Genomic DNA, 13,446 nt, shown 5'->3' on the forward strand with positions numbered 1-13,446 from the left:
TTTGTTTTGTTGAGACAAATATAATATTTTGTTCACATTGTATCGCCAAAGTTTATGTGCATTTCTAATGCATATCAATAATATAACCCGTTTAATATTTTGACAGTAAGAGAATTCATTCTTTGTAATTTCTTAGCGCATGTTTGATGTTCCGTGACTAATTAAACAAGTAACGTTTGTGGGAAAATATCATATTTTGTAAACCGGATATTTTAAATATGTTGCTACATCATTTTGGGCAGTTCTGTCAGCAGATACAATTAGTTCATCTTAACCTCAAACTGTTGGTCCGTGTTGAGGTTAATGACGTTCATGTTTTTCTCACTTTTTTCAGTACTTGTTTCATGTAGTAGTTGACGTGTTTCAAGTAGCATTATCTGCCAAAAGGTACTCTACCGATAAGAATAATTGCCATTGAGGCAATTCGCCGAAAAACTGTCAGCGGAATTGATTTTACTTTGCTACTGTTGTGCAGTTTATTTTTCTAACGTTGTTGTTAGATTTTGCTGTCCAATCTCCTGCAAGTGGTCTCTACGTTACCGTTGTTTTTCGGTAAATTTCGTGAATATAGACAAAATATAATCGTATTATACAAAAACAAACTGTGGAATTTTATTCATTTTTTTTATTATTAATGTTTGTACTGTTCATTTTATGAAATAAATCAGTTACAAAAAGGATATTTTAGATATGAGACCTTTCTCTCAATTTTAATAAACTGTCTTACAAGGAAATATTACATATTCCATCGCATATACATTTGATGGGATGTACAAGGAAATATCTACGCAGGGGAAGTATATCGCAAAGACATATACAATAAACATTTTTTTCTGGTTTTATCATTTTCTATATTGAATTATATTTCCTAAATTATCTACTATTGATAATTAACTACGTGATGAGATAAAATATATTACCCATTATTCAAAGTAATTACATTAATAAAAAGTAATAAATATTAGATTATCAAAAACTATAATGAATCATATGATATATTAAAAATCGAGACTTAAAGAAAGTTCTTAAAATGACTCGCAATTGATCGAGGACAACAGCCCCAACGCATTTAAAGAGAAATATTTGTGATGGATCAACAGCAGGGGATTGCGAGCATAAAGCATACATACGGTGAGTAATGCAGAGAGTACTTAAAGTAAGATAAGTCGTCTTGCCTGCGAGAAATGAATAATATTCGCGTATTTCAATAATGCAAATTATTATCGAAACCCTTTGAAATCTAGAAATATTTGTAACCACATGACCTCAGGAGAAAGAATCGGTTATTATCAGATAACCGCTACTGATGATAATATCCTTGTGTTTTATAACTATATCAGATGGTCGAATAGAATGGTAAGCTAATAAGTAATAAATCGACGCTCGCATTAAATATTTACTATTCTATATCAGTAACATGTTACCAGATAGTAATGTGACGGATAAAAACAATAGAGATTAGTAAAAATAATATATTATCAACGAAAGAAATACAGAAACCGTTATTGTCCGTACATTCCAAAGACATTGTTAAAGATGTTTTTCTCTAGTCATGGATGAATTAAGAACTGAATTTTTTTTTTCGTATTATTTTGAATCTTCGGACTACTGTTCTCATCTTTAGAGTGATTTTTACAAATTCGACTCAACGTAACCTTTCACTTTCTTTAGGGTACTTTATAGAACTTAAGAATGTTTCTCTAGAAAACGGGAATTTTGAAGTCGGAGTTTACATAGACGGACACGTTGTTAGAATAACACTGAAATGAAAACAGTAGGCAGAAGATTTCAATGTTTAACGAGCGAAATCGGAGATGTGACGTTGTACTTTAGCGATCCAGGCCATGACAACTGTACCATTGCCAGCACCCTCAAAATGCAAATTAGGACGGTTCAACGCTTCAGACCACAGCCCAATACATCGGACGACCCACAGTTATGGTCTTTGGTGGATTTCCAGTGAGGGGCACATCATGCAACCTCACATCTCCGAAGTTGCCTTAAATGAAACACACCACCAAAGTATACCTGGATGTGTTAAACAGTGTGGTGATCCCCTGGTGCAATCACGTGACCGCTAGCAGCTGCTCGGTTTGGTAGCAATACTTGGCACCGGCTCAAAAATCCGAAAAGACCCAAGCTTTACTTCCGAAAGAGCACTACGATTCAGGATCCTTTTCTCACTTAACCTACTGAACTAATTCATTTTGTCACACGTCGAGAGCATCACCAACATGACCTCCTACAACACTAAAGTCTGCTTTACTGCGGCATGCTTCCAGTTCCAAACAGATATCTAGGCGATGGTTTTAGTTTAAGGCGGCTACATTAAATAAATGTAAACTCCACTACATAATTAAGTTACATGACTTGAATATTCAAATAAAAACAATTAACTGTAGTGTTTTTTTTTCTTTGGGGCGACAATTTTATCGTTCGTCCTTGTACATGAGCGCTTAATACTGCTTTTGGCAAGATATGCACTTTATAGTTTCTTGATAGGATTTGCCATACAATTTAGATGTAAAGTTCAAAATCCTTTTTCATTCTGCAGCAATATCAAATGTTCCTTATTCTCGGATTTAAAAACTTTAAAAACTTTTAATTATAATGTCCTATGTTTATTACCTTTAGCAAATAAGGTTCAAGCCATTTATAAAATTTGCTTATATTTTTCCTCTGAGGAGATGAATAAACATCAAAGACTCATAGGTTAAGGAAATACACTTATTAATGTATTCTTTGTTTTGCATGTAATAACAATTCTAGATTTGAAATTTAACCGTTTCAAATCATAAAATTTAAATTTCTTAATTATGGTATATATATGTGTGTGTGTATATATATGTATTTGGTCTGTAGTTTAACTTGTTGCTGGATATCTTGCTCTTGCTTGTTGCTGGATCTCAACATTTTGAACCGAGAGAGAGACTTAGCTGTCATACAAAGCTAAGACTCTGTAACGTCATCTGTGTATAGATACTCCCTCAGCCATTTGTCTATGAAAATGGTCCTGTAGCGATTGAAAGTTGTGACGTGTGGAGGCTTGAAAAATACTGGAAGCATGTAATAATTGATCTCAACGACCATCTTCAGTGTTATACCTGCTTGAGCGTGTGAATGCACCGGTAGGACTAAAAAAAAAAAAAAATTTTTAAAGTCATTTTTGGGCTCATGGATTTTAGTGTCTTAGGGAGTGCCACTCGTCTGACAAGACGTTGCAATCATCATCATCATCATATATATATGTATATGTATATATGTGTGTGTCTGTTTGTGTTTCTGTGTTAATTTTTGATGTGTTGATTCTCTATTAGAGAGGTAATATTTTTGGTATTTTTATTCACAGAGGAAGATTGCGTCATCAGAATTACATACACTACACCATATTAGGCGTAATATAATATCTACTAGACAATTCGCTCTAAAGTCAATAATACGAAATGTGGATACCATTACATATTATATTTACACATGTTTTATTACCGGGCAACGCCGGGCGCTAGTCCTATTACCATTTACTCTTTTATGATCAATATTAGTTACAATATAATACTCGATAGAGAATCTGCTCTATCATAATAAATACGGAATCTGCATGAATTTTACATATATTCAAACATATTTTACGACCGGAGAAGGCTAGTAATTAAATAAAATACACGGATTCACAAGATGGTTGTGTAAGCATTCAAACTTCACATTTCTAATACTACTAAGAGCTGCACAAAAGCTTCAGCCTTACATACCAGAGATTGTGAAAAACTTGAAGTTTAAAGCCTCGGCATTAAACATGAAAGTGCTTTCATATTTGTCCATTTTAAACTCTGTAAGATTCATTTGAAGTGTTCGTGTAGTTGCAATCAGTTAAATCATTACTTTTATTTTTTTCATATCGACTTAAAACAGACGCCTCTGTCTCGTATCATTTTCTTGTGTTATATTCTTTGTTAAACCAAATGTGTATTTGAAGAAGAATTAATGAAACAAACTAAACATGTTTTGTATTCTAATTAAGTTATCGAAACTATGCATACGCCATTTGGCGTTCGTCTCGTTTTAGTCGCTGCCAACCATTCGAGTCCTCTTCTTATACTTTCCGCTTTTAATAATAGCTATTTTATGGCACTAACACATTGATATTCAAATTAATTCACACCAAATAACACGCAATCATGGATCTTAAAATCATCTCGCATAAACCCGTACCTACATCAGCACTTCTATCACGATAGTTTTCAGTTTTCCGGCGTTCAAACGCAGCAAGGCAAAACTGGCCTTAAAATCACAGCTAGCAGAACAGTTCTCAACGACGTAACCCTAAACGTAGATCAAGATGAAGAGTAACTTAATTATATTAATTTACTTCAATCTAAAAAGTCCGACTCGAATAATATTTAATCTCTGTATTTCACGACGACGACACTTTCCATAAAGTCCGACGTGTATCGTATATTAATATATTTCAAGACAGAAACACGTTTTCAGAAGTCCAACATGAATCATAATTTAATAGCTTAATTGAATAATGAAGGCAATTTTCATCAAATCTTATGTGAATCATGTTTAAATCTCTTTATTTCCCTTCGAATTTTTTACAAAACTGAATTTTCGTGGCGTGATGTTCATAAAAAATAAAAATTGAACATTTTTTTTAAAAACCTAGTCGGAATTTTTACTTGTTTTACACAGGTTTTTATTACCGTAACTTTCGGTATTATTAAAAGAGTCTCTCGCTGCTACATGTTCTTTTTTGTTTTGCTCGCGTTTTTCCTTTCTCCGACTACAAGCCGGCCACAGAGAGCCATACTTGTCCTCCGCTTTACACATCCATTTTTTCGACGTCGAACCACGTTCGTACCCGTTCACGCGGTGCATTTTTCTTATTTTTCTTTGCATTTTTCTTCTCGCGCACACTTCCTAATTTTAATATGCGCGCTTTCGGCTACGGTTGTTCCTAATCTTTTCGAAAGAAAGCATCCTCTGTTTTTGCTTACGCACTCATATGCACTATGTTAAATCGCCTGGGTCGCTTCAATTTTATACTCCGGCGAAATTAACTTGTAATCTAGTTAGAAACTTACGCACGACATTTTACATTAAATTTGTTTCGTTCACTGCCAAGCAATATTCATGTTCAATCTTTTTAATACGCTGTCAAGGGAAAATAATGTATTAAACACTAAATAAATGCATATCAAACTACATGTTACTAAATACGTATTAACTGTGATGTAAATTTTATTCAACGGCTTTTTTATATTAGAGTTAGAGTGCTGCCGTTTTAACGACACCACGTAACTTTATATTATTCGTCCCAACAGGGAATTTTACATGTCTATCGTAACATACGCAAGTAATTTATAATTTACTAATACGAGGAATATCTGGCAAGTTTGATATATGAAATAGTTTACAACGTTATAGACAATGTAGAAAAATGTTTGTAAAAGAGTATATGCAATATAGTACGTACTTTTACAGTAAAAAAAACAAATACAATTTTTATTTATACGTTTTGCTATATTTCAATAAACTACGTATAAGTAGCTTATCTGTATTTTACGAAAATCTTCAACCATCTTTACTATGACTGGTAAGCAGGCCGCGTGTGATAGTTTCTGAGATGACATGTAAACTCTGCTAAATATTGAATTTTTTTAAGGTAGAGTCAATTCTTTCACATATTCATCACCATACACGATTTGCAAAAAATGTATTGCATAAGTAAATCTGAATTATATGCCTTTTTTCGTGGATATGAAAACAATAAAAAAAATATGACTTATCAATCACAAATATTTCACGGAATTTTCATCTGGTTAATGCATATTATAATCTGAATAACTTTTTATCTAAAAACATTGTAAAAATTACTGACAAATCCTTTTTTCGATATTACAAAGAAAATTGTAACACAAAATACACGTTTTATTTTTATAAGAACACTTGTTAAGAGAAGCATTTAACTCTATTTAGCATATAAGTTGAACTTGTTCGATTCACTTTTATATTACTTTTACATATTTACTTCAGTTTTTTCAGTATCTGATATTTAAATTAGCGTGTAATGCATTTTATTAAGGAGTCGATGGTTTCTTAAAAAAATAAGCATACATTATTTTATAAAGTAGTCGATGGTTTCTTAAACAAAGTAAGCAAACAGTATAGTTAATTGGGAATTCAATTGATAACAAATAAAGTTTTATTTGTCTTTACAAATTCGATTTATTAAAACAATTATTTTCTCGATTTACATAAACTCTGGCGTAATACACGCACACACACATATATATTTACTATTATTATTATTATTATTATTATTATTCTTATTATTGGTAGTAGTAGTAGCAGTAGTAGTAGTATTGTTGTTGTTGTTATTATTATTACTATAATAATAATAATATTTTCACCGAAAAACAAGGAACAGTGCCACTTTGATGTACGGGGGATAATTATCAGGAACATAAGTTGTAGGGATACCTCATTCACTCTAATAACGAACATTTCTGTAAAAGTCTGAGGAAGCTACAGACAGCCAAAAAACAGCCGGGTAGCTGAAACAATAATGTAACTTAACAGAAAGATACGGTAATAAAAATAAAACACGTATATGTGGGTGTAAAACAAACCATACTTGTGCTCTATGGGAATCAAAAGAGTAACCTAAAGTTAATAAATTGTAATACACGTTTCGTCCTATTTTCATGGGACGTCATCAGGATTTGTTTTAAAATATTCTTAGGAAACAGGCTGCAAATCACATGCGAGTGAGGAAGGACATTATATTAGTTTTCTTTCTACTCTGGAAAAAAATTATAAATGTGCATATAGGAAGAGTGTGTTATTCTCTGCATATATACACATTCAAACGTCACTTATATATGTGGATATTTATTAACTGTTCATTCTTTTGTTGTTTAATGCATTTTTATTTACATTAATGTGTTAGTTCGTTAATACCTTATTTATTTTTGTGAAAATCATATAAGGAAAAGTGGTTAAGGATATATCGATAGCCTACCAGGATCTGCATCAGTCTTTTACTCTTACGTAAGTTAGAAATAAGACTCAAATAACATAGAGGACACATAAAGAACGGAAACGCCTTAAACACGCTTTTCTCTTACTTTGTGGACAGGACCACTCGTATGCTTTGCACATGAAAGATCATCAAATTCGTTTCGGATAGAGCTTAACGAAGACGTGTAGAATCAACACTCATTTAAAATATCGCCACCATCTCACAAATAAAAGTGTTCTACAATGTACCATCTATTATAGGAAATGTAATAATAAATGAATACATTTATAAATATTTTCCAGAGTAGGAAGGAACTTATAGTTCATTGCTTCTTCTCTCGCATGTGGTCTGTAACTTGTTTTCTCTGCATTTTTTAAACCAAACCCTTATGATGCCCCCAGGAAATAAGGACGGAACGTGTAAATATCCCACTCCTATGTGATTACTTCAAGCTTTGGTTTCGTTTTATGAACAATCAGAACATATTAAATTTCTAAGTAGTGGACGCTCCATGGCGTTTCTGTTTGTTATAATTAAACATTTTACTTGGATGTTACTATTCGGTTCAGAATTAAATAGAATTCATTTCTGACATTTTAACAATGACGGAGCTAAATGTCAATATAAATTCTGTGCTTACTCCTTTCTTGAAAAAAAAAACAGAACTCTTCGTTTACCACATATATCACTGAGGCATTGTCTTCCAAACGGTTTAATGCGAACATAATACAGTTGATCTAGTTTACAACTAGTAAGCATTACGCGAGCATGAGTTTCCCAATACATTCATAGTAATGTTCATACTGCAGCTATTATTAGTGTAAACAAACACAGGTACAGATAGATTTTACCTCTTATGATTATATATTTGGGAGATTTCACTTTTTTCCATTACACAGATTGTAATATATATTATTGAAATAACGATTTTATTACCTTCACAAACCATTTATCAACTAATACATTAACAAAGTAATAGCTAACATGCATTTACGCATACAAATAAACAGGATTTCTACAATCACTAATAAACAACGCACATGAAGTCACGTAAAACTCATACCAGCCTGCCACTGTATTTTATGCTTCGTGTTCTTTGTTTTGTTCTTCGTCATGTTTTGGGGGGTTCGCATTCCCCTCCTTATTATTAATATTCGCATCCATATTCACCCATTTAGAAAAATAGATGATCCTTATTCATTTCTCAGATAATTAAGTTTCGAACATTACAAACAATCGACATCCCATGTCGGCAAAAAAAAAAATGGATTTGTGGTTGGCATTGCATTTGTTCGTTCTTTTTATGTGTCCTATATTGATACTCTTAGCAGTTAACATACGCGTACACCTGTAGAATATGGGTCGTTGTGAAATAAATCAATTATTATTTAGACACTTATCCTTATATGGAAGTCACGTGACAACGTAATAAACAATAGATACGGTTGACTTTAATAGAAAACTCCCCACATGTGAACGTCAGGGAGATGTTTCAATACATAAGTAAACGGAACTGCAATAAAATGACATTAACTACCTAAAAGAAACACCAACCTCTAATTTTCTGCGAATAAAATTTATAACTGTCATTCTATGACATTGCCTGCCACAGCATGACAGCGTTCTCCTGTCGATCACAGTGTCAGGCAGTTGAAGACAGGACGTGTTACTTTGGAAAATGCTCAGGATCGAATTTGTCTAAAAATTTACGATACTTGCAGAGGTAGGCAGTGTCCACCAAGTAATTTTTAAAAAAATCTCAAAACAGCACTAAAAACCAGTCGCCTTTATTGCTCGTCACTGACATACAGTGACAGCTATTGAAACAATTTCAGTCAATAGCAAACGTAAGTAATCGCCTAAACCATCGCTAATTGCCGGTAACTACTATGACTGACATTTGAACAGAGGCAATTTTATTTCGAGGCAGTCCAATAAAGGCTGACAGTTGGCATCATCAATAGTTACTGAAAACGACCTACACTTGAAGAGGCAGCCGGTACTCAGCAGTGAGGAGCACTGAAAGCTACAAAATACAATTAAACGTCATAGACACCCCCCGTTGCTATTATTTGCACGCAATTTTCATTTTGCCGCAGCTAAATTAAGACCGATAAATCTCATGGCCAACACTGACCGGGAGGAACCGACAGTAACACGTTGAAATGTAGCAATTACACACAGCTAAGCACTAGTACTCCCAAGTAACCACGTTAAGTAAAAGTCTAACCACCAGTTACAATCAGTGCCGAGAATAAAAGTAAGTGGAATTCAGATGATTTCATTTTGTCCACAGCGTCAATTGCTCGCAGTTGTCAAAGGCTTAGAGAGGCCGGCACAAGCAAACACCCACATAAAATTATGTACACATTTTTTAATTGTTTATCTATAGCCAATAATGTACGTTAGCCACATTCAATAATTCGTAAGATAATTAAAAGTTAATGTATTTTCGTGGAGGATTTCTTTGACAAATCAGTCTTGGCTTTGACCTGCTTGCATCTTTGCAATGTCGGTAAACAGGGTCTGCTAGTTATTAATATATCAAGGTTACTGTTTCCTGGTATTTGTAAAGAACTTTATGTCTTCAATTTGAATACGAAATTTTAGAAATATGCTAAATTTTTGAAACTCAACTATGGCGTTATAATATTATTTCATGAAGGCTTGGAAAGCAAGTGATTTTATATGAAAAGTACTATAATATGTAAAAAGCTTTTTTTCTAATAGTTTAGCGAACTTTCAAATATCTCCGTTTCCTTTAAGAAGCAGTTTATTTTTTCATCATGTACTTTATCTTTCAACGAGATAAACGCATAGCTTTCTCTGTGGAGGTATTTGGTAGACTTCCGACATTCAACGAAACAGTCTAAGACTTACAAGAAAAACATATACATATAAGGCAATGTGTGGCAATTAAGTATATATTTTGGTTTTAGAATGATAACTAACGATATATATATATATATATATACAGGGTGACCAAAAAACGTGATATCTCCATTATTTATTCACCGATTGCCCGAATGTTACAGTACATGACAGAATCAACGACCGTGAGTACACCAAGACACCAGTGGGCGCTGGGACAAAAAATACACTGTGTTAAATTTCGTTCAAATAAAACACTAAGAAAAGCGGCCTAATTAGAGTTGGTGCCCGGTTTTTTTTTTGGAGGGTTACCCTGTATATATGTGTGTGTGGGAAGGATTATAAAGGATGAGAAATAAAAGTTTCATAGAAATATACTAAATAATCCGGTCCGTGTAAACGATTATAAATATATGTTTTATGCGACTTACCATGCCGGGGCAGTTTTTTTTTTATTAATTTTGATATATTAACTGCAGTTTTTACCGGCAAAAACCAAATCAAAAGTGCGTTACCTTTGCAAATTATTGTAAGTTTATAAGTTCAAATTGATGAGCAGAAATGAAAAGTGCATCGTATCAACGGTGGCATCCGCAAGGTTTCGTACTGGTACTGACTTCTTTTCTTATTTTCATCATAAATATCCCAAATAATATTCTTAAACCATTTGTTTATATTACTATGTATCGCAATATCCAAAGGAATGGAAATTACCAACATCTCTCTGATGCTCTCTATTCTGATATTGAGTACGCTAAGCAAGGAGTAGAAAAGCGTCAAGTTAATCTTAATGCAACTAAATTCAAGCTCCGCTCTTTCCATAATCCACACTCTTGCTCAAATCTGAGCCCAAATTGAAAATAATGGCTCTCGTATTAGTGCAGAGCCATGTTTTGACAAGCTTCAGGGTCTGATCTTGGTCTAAAATTACGCAAGTATATCAAACAAGGAGCTACTTGGAAAACAGTTCAAATGCGGGTTCATTCCCTCTTAGATAATGGCTATTTTGCGTCCATATAACCTTTTCCCAACAACTTTATCGCTATTTTTATGTCAATTGTTAGTTTGAGTTTTAATCTATGGTCTCTTTTGCATACTTTTAATAAAAACACTTGCCTTGTTATCACCGCTATTAAGAATTTCCATATTTTCTATATGTGCCTAAAAATAAGCGTAGATCCCTCTCATGAACAAAATACTTGCCTATAACTATGCGCAGATGCCACGCTGTTTCTCAAACCAACATTTCGGGTAACTACAATAGGGTTTCTTCAAGTCCAATGTGAAAAGGTTCTTACTGGACTGCCCCTGCAATAATCACATTATACGAAATTCCTACGACTAACGATTACTATGCTGTTCTCCCAATGACTCCGAGGCTTTGATAAGAGGTTACTCGCTTGTTAAAAATGTTTGACTACATTTCATTAGCTTCAAATTATTTCTCCTAACGCGCTGGAGTAATCCAAAAATTGTACCTTTCAAACAAGCCAGGTTTGTACAAAATAAGGGAACACCTTAATGTAAAATAAAAATGTCACGTTTAGCGCAAATCTTTCGGACAGTAAGAGGTGAGCCCGGCAACCAGAATTTAGACAAATTATAATTCTATCGATTGCAAAAGGTAATGTAAATAAGAATCGTCCTCATATCGAGGGCAACCTGTATTCGTATAAAAAAAACCCTAATATATCAATGGTAAAATAAAATGCAATGTTTTACAAGAAACCAAGTAGGTTCAATCAGTTTGAGTGAGCAAAATTAAAAACATGCTTGATTCGTAACCAATTAAAACATCTAATGTAATAACGGTGCGTACTTTCAATTAGAGTTTCGTCTCATGGACATTACTTAGATTTTCAGAAACAGTTATATCTGCAAATTATATCTGAAGTGTTTTATAGACTTAAGATTTAGAAAAATGAACAGGCGTCTATCTCGTACTTATATTTATCACTAAAAGCAAATATCCCTTGTTGTTACTGACAAAATAGTATATGGTAATACTTTAATGTATCAGTGTGTCATCATTAGTTTCAGCAGAGCAAATATTTCACATATGATCTTCATTTTTTTACAAAACAGAATTATTCGATATGTAACAGTTACTTTTTTAATGGGTTTCTTCTTTTTTATAAAAATACTAAACTTAACCAACCTGAATGATCTTAGTATTGAGTTGGTATGGTGCTTTTGATTAAATGTATAAACATTTTATTAAGAACGAAGTAAAATAAGCCTTGTCTTAAAAAAAGAGAAAATATTAATTAATTCCTGACGAGGCTAACCGTTTAAATGAAGACATTTTTTAAATCTTAATATTTAGGACTGTGCCGATGGTAGCATTTGTACGTGTAATTCTGAAAATGTAATATATCAATATTCATCTAGAAAGGCAGCCAATTTCGGCTAAGTCCATTAAAATTGGATTATTGAAAATTTTTAAAATAAAATCCCTCTGCTGAGATTGTAAGGCAGAGATAGAATGGCAGTCATAATTTAATGATATTAAAATATTTGCCGTAAACTACGAGCGTTACACATGACTCGGTATTACTATTTTTAATACCTTCTTTCAGAGACGAAAACTTGTATCACATCTTATACAAAACTCTAATTTTCTCTCACCAGTCCCCGAAATTATAGGCTTTAGATATACAAGCAGACCGCCCGGAATTGTCAGGTCGTAAACTACGCTTTAATATGAAATTTTGATAAATGCAGATGCTGTATGTATTATGATATTGTATTGGACTCAAGATATAGTAATGATGTAAAAGGGAGAAAAAGTATTTTTCCGCCTTTGTTATATAGTTATTATTATTAGACGAATTTACTACTTGTGCGTATGTTACGTGAATTCTTATTAGAGTGTTTGTCTTGAGAAGGAGTCTTAGTGAGGCTTGTTGGAAGAGATGCTTAGAAAGGATTTCTTAGAGTCTTATTACAGTGAGGGATGTTGTAAGACTCAGAGAGATAGATATTTGTTGTATCTTATTGTATAGCTTGTTGTAAGAGACTTGATAGATATTAAAATGTTCATTCCTTAATTGAAGAAATCTTGGAGTGAAGAGATAGTGTTCAGACACTTCAGGCATTATGCTGTTGAGACGTGTATGTAAATACATATAACACAAATATATTATACAATTGGACTTTACCTTTGTATAAGAAACATAAGACACAAGACGAGCTTTACAAAAAACACTTGATGGTTTATTCTTCACGACCGGACGTTCCATCACCAAAAATTCAAAGTCTCACATTTTTCTTGAAGTGGCGTCTCGCTCCCAGACGACTGACTGGACGACTGACTCCCTCTGAGTTTTCTCACTGACTGACTAACTCTAACTAAAGTTTTTCTCTATTCTAGAACTTTCAATTTTCCGTGACGTCATACACATGTTAAAACATGTGCATTCTTTCACGTTTCCTGGACATACGTGTCCAAACTTTTCCTATTTCTACAAAAGGAATGTTAACCTATATTCAATATGTTAAAACATTATCTTATAAGCTGCATTCTTTCAATTTAAAATTTCATAAGAAAC

The sequence above is a fragment of the Euprymna scolopes genome, chromosome 25 (assembly GCF_053919585.1).
Source record: "Euprymna scolopes isolate OS-2025 chromosome 25, ASM5391958v1, whole genome shotgun sequence".
NCBI classification, from domain to species: domain Eukaryota; kingdom Metazoa; phylum Mollusca; class Cephalopoda; order Sepiida; family Sepiolidae; genus Euprymna; species Euprymna scolopes.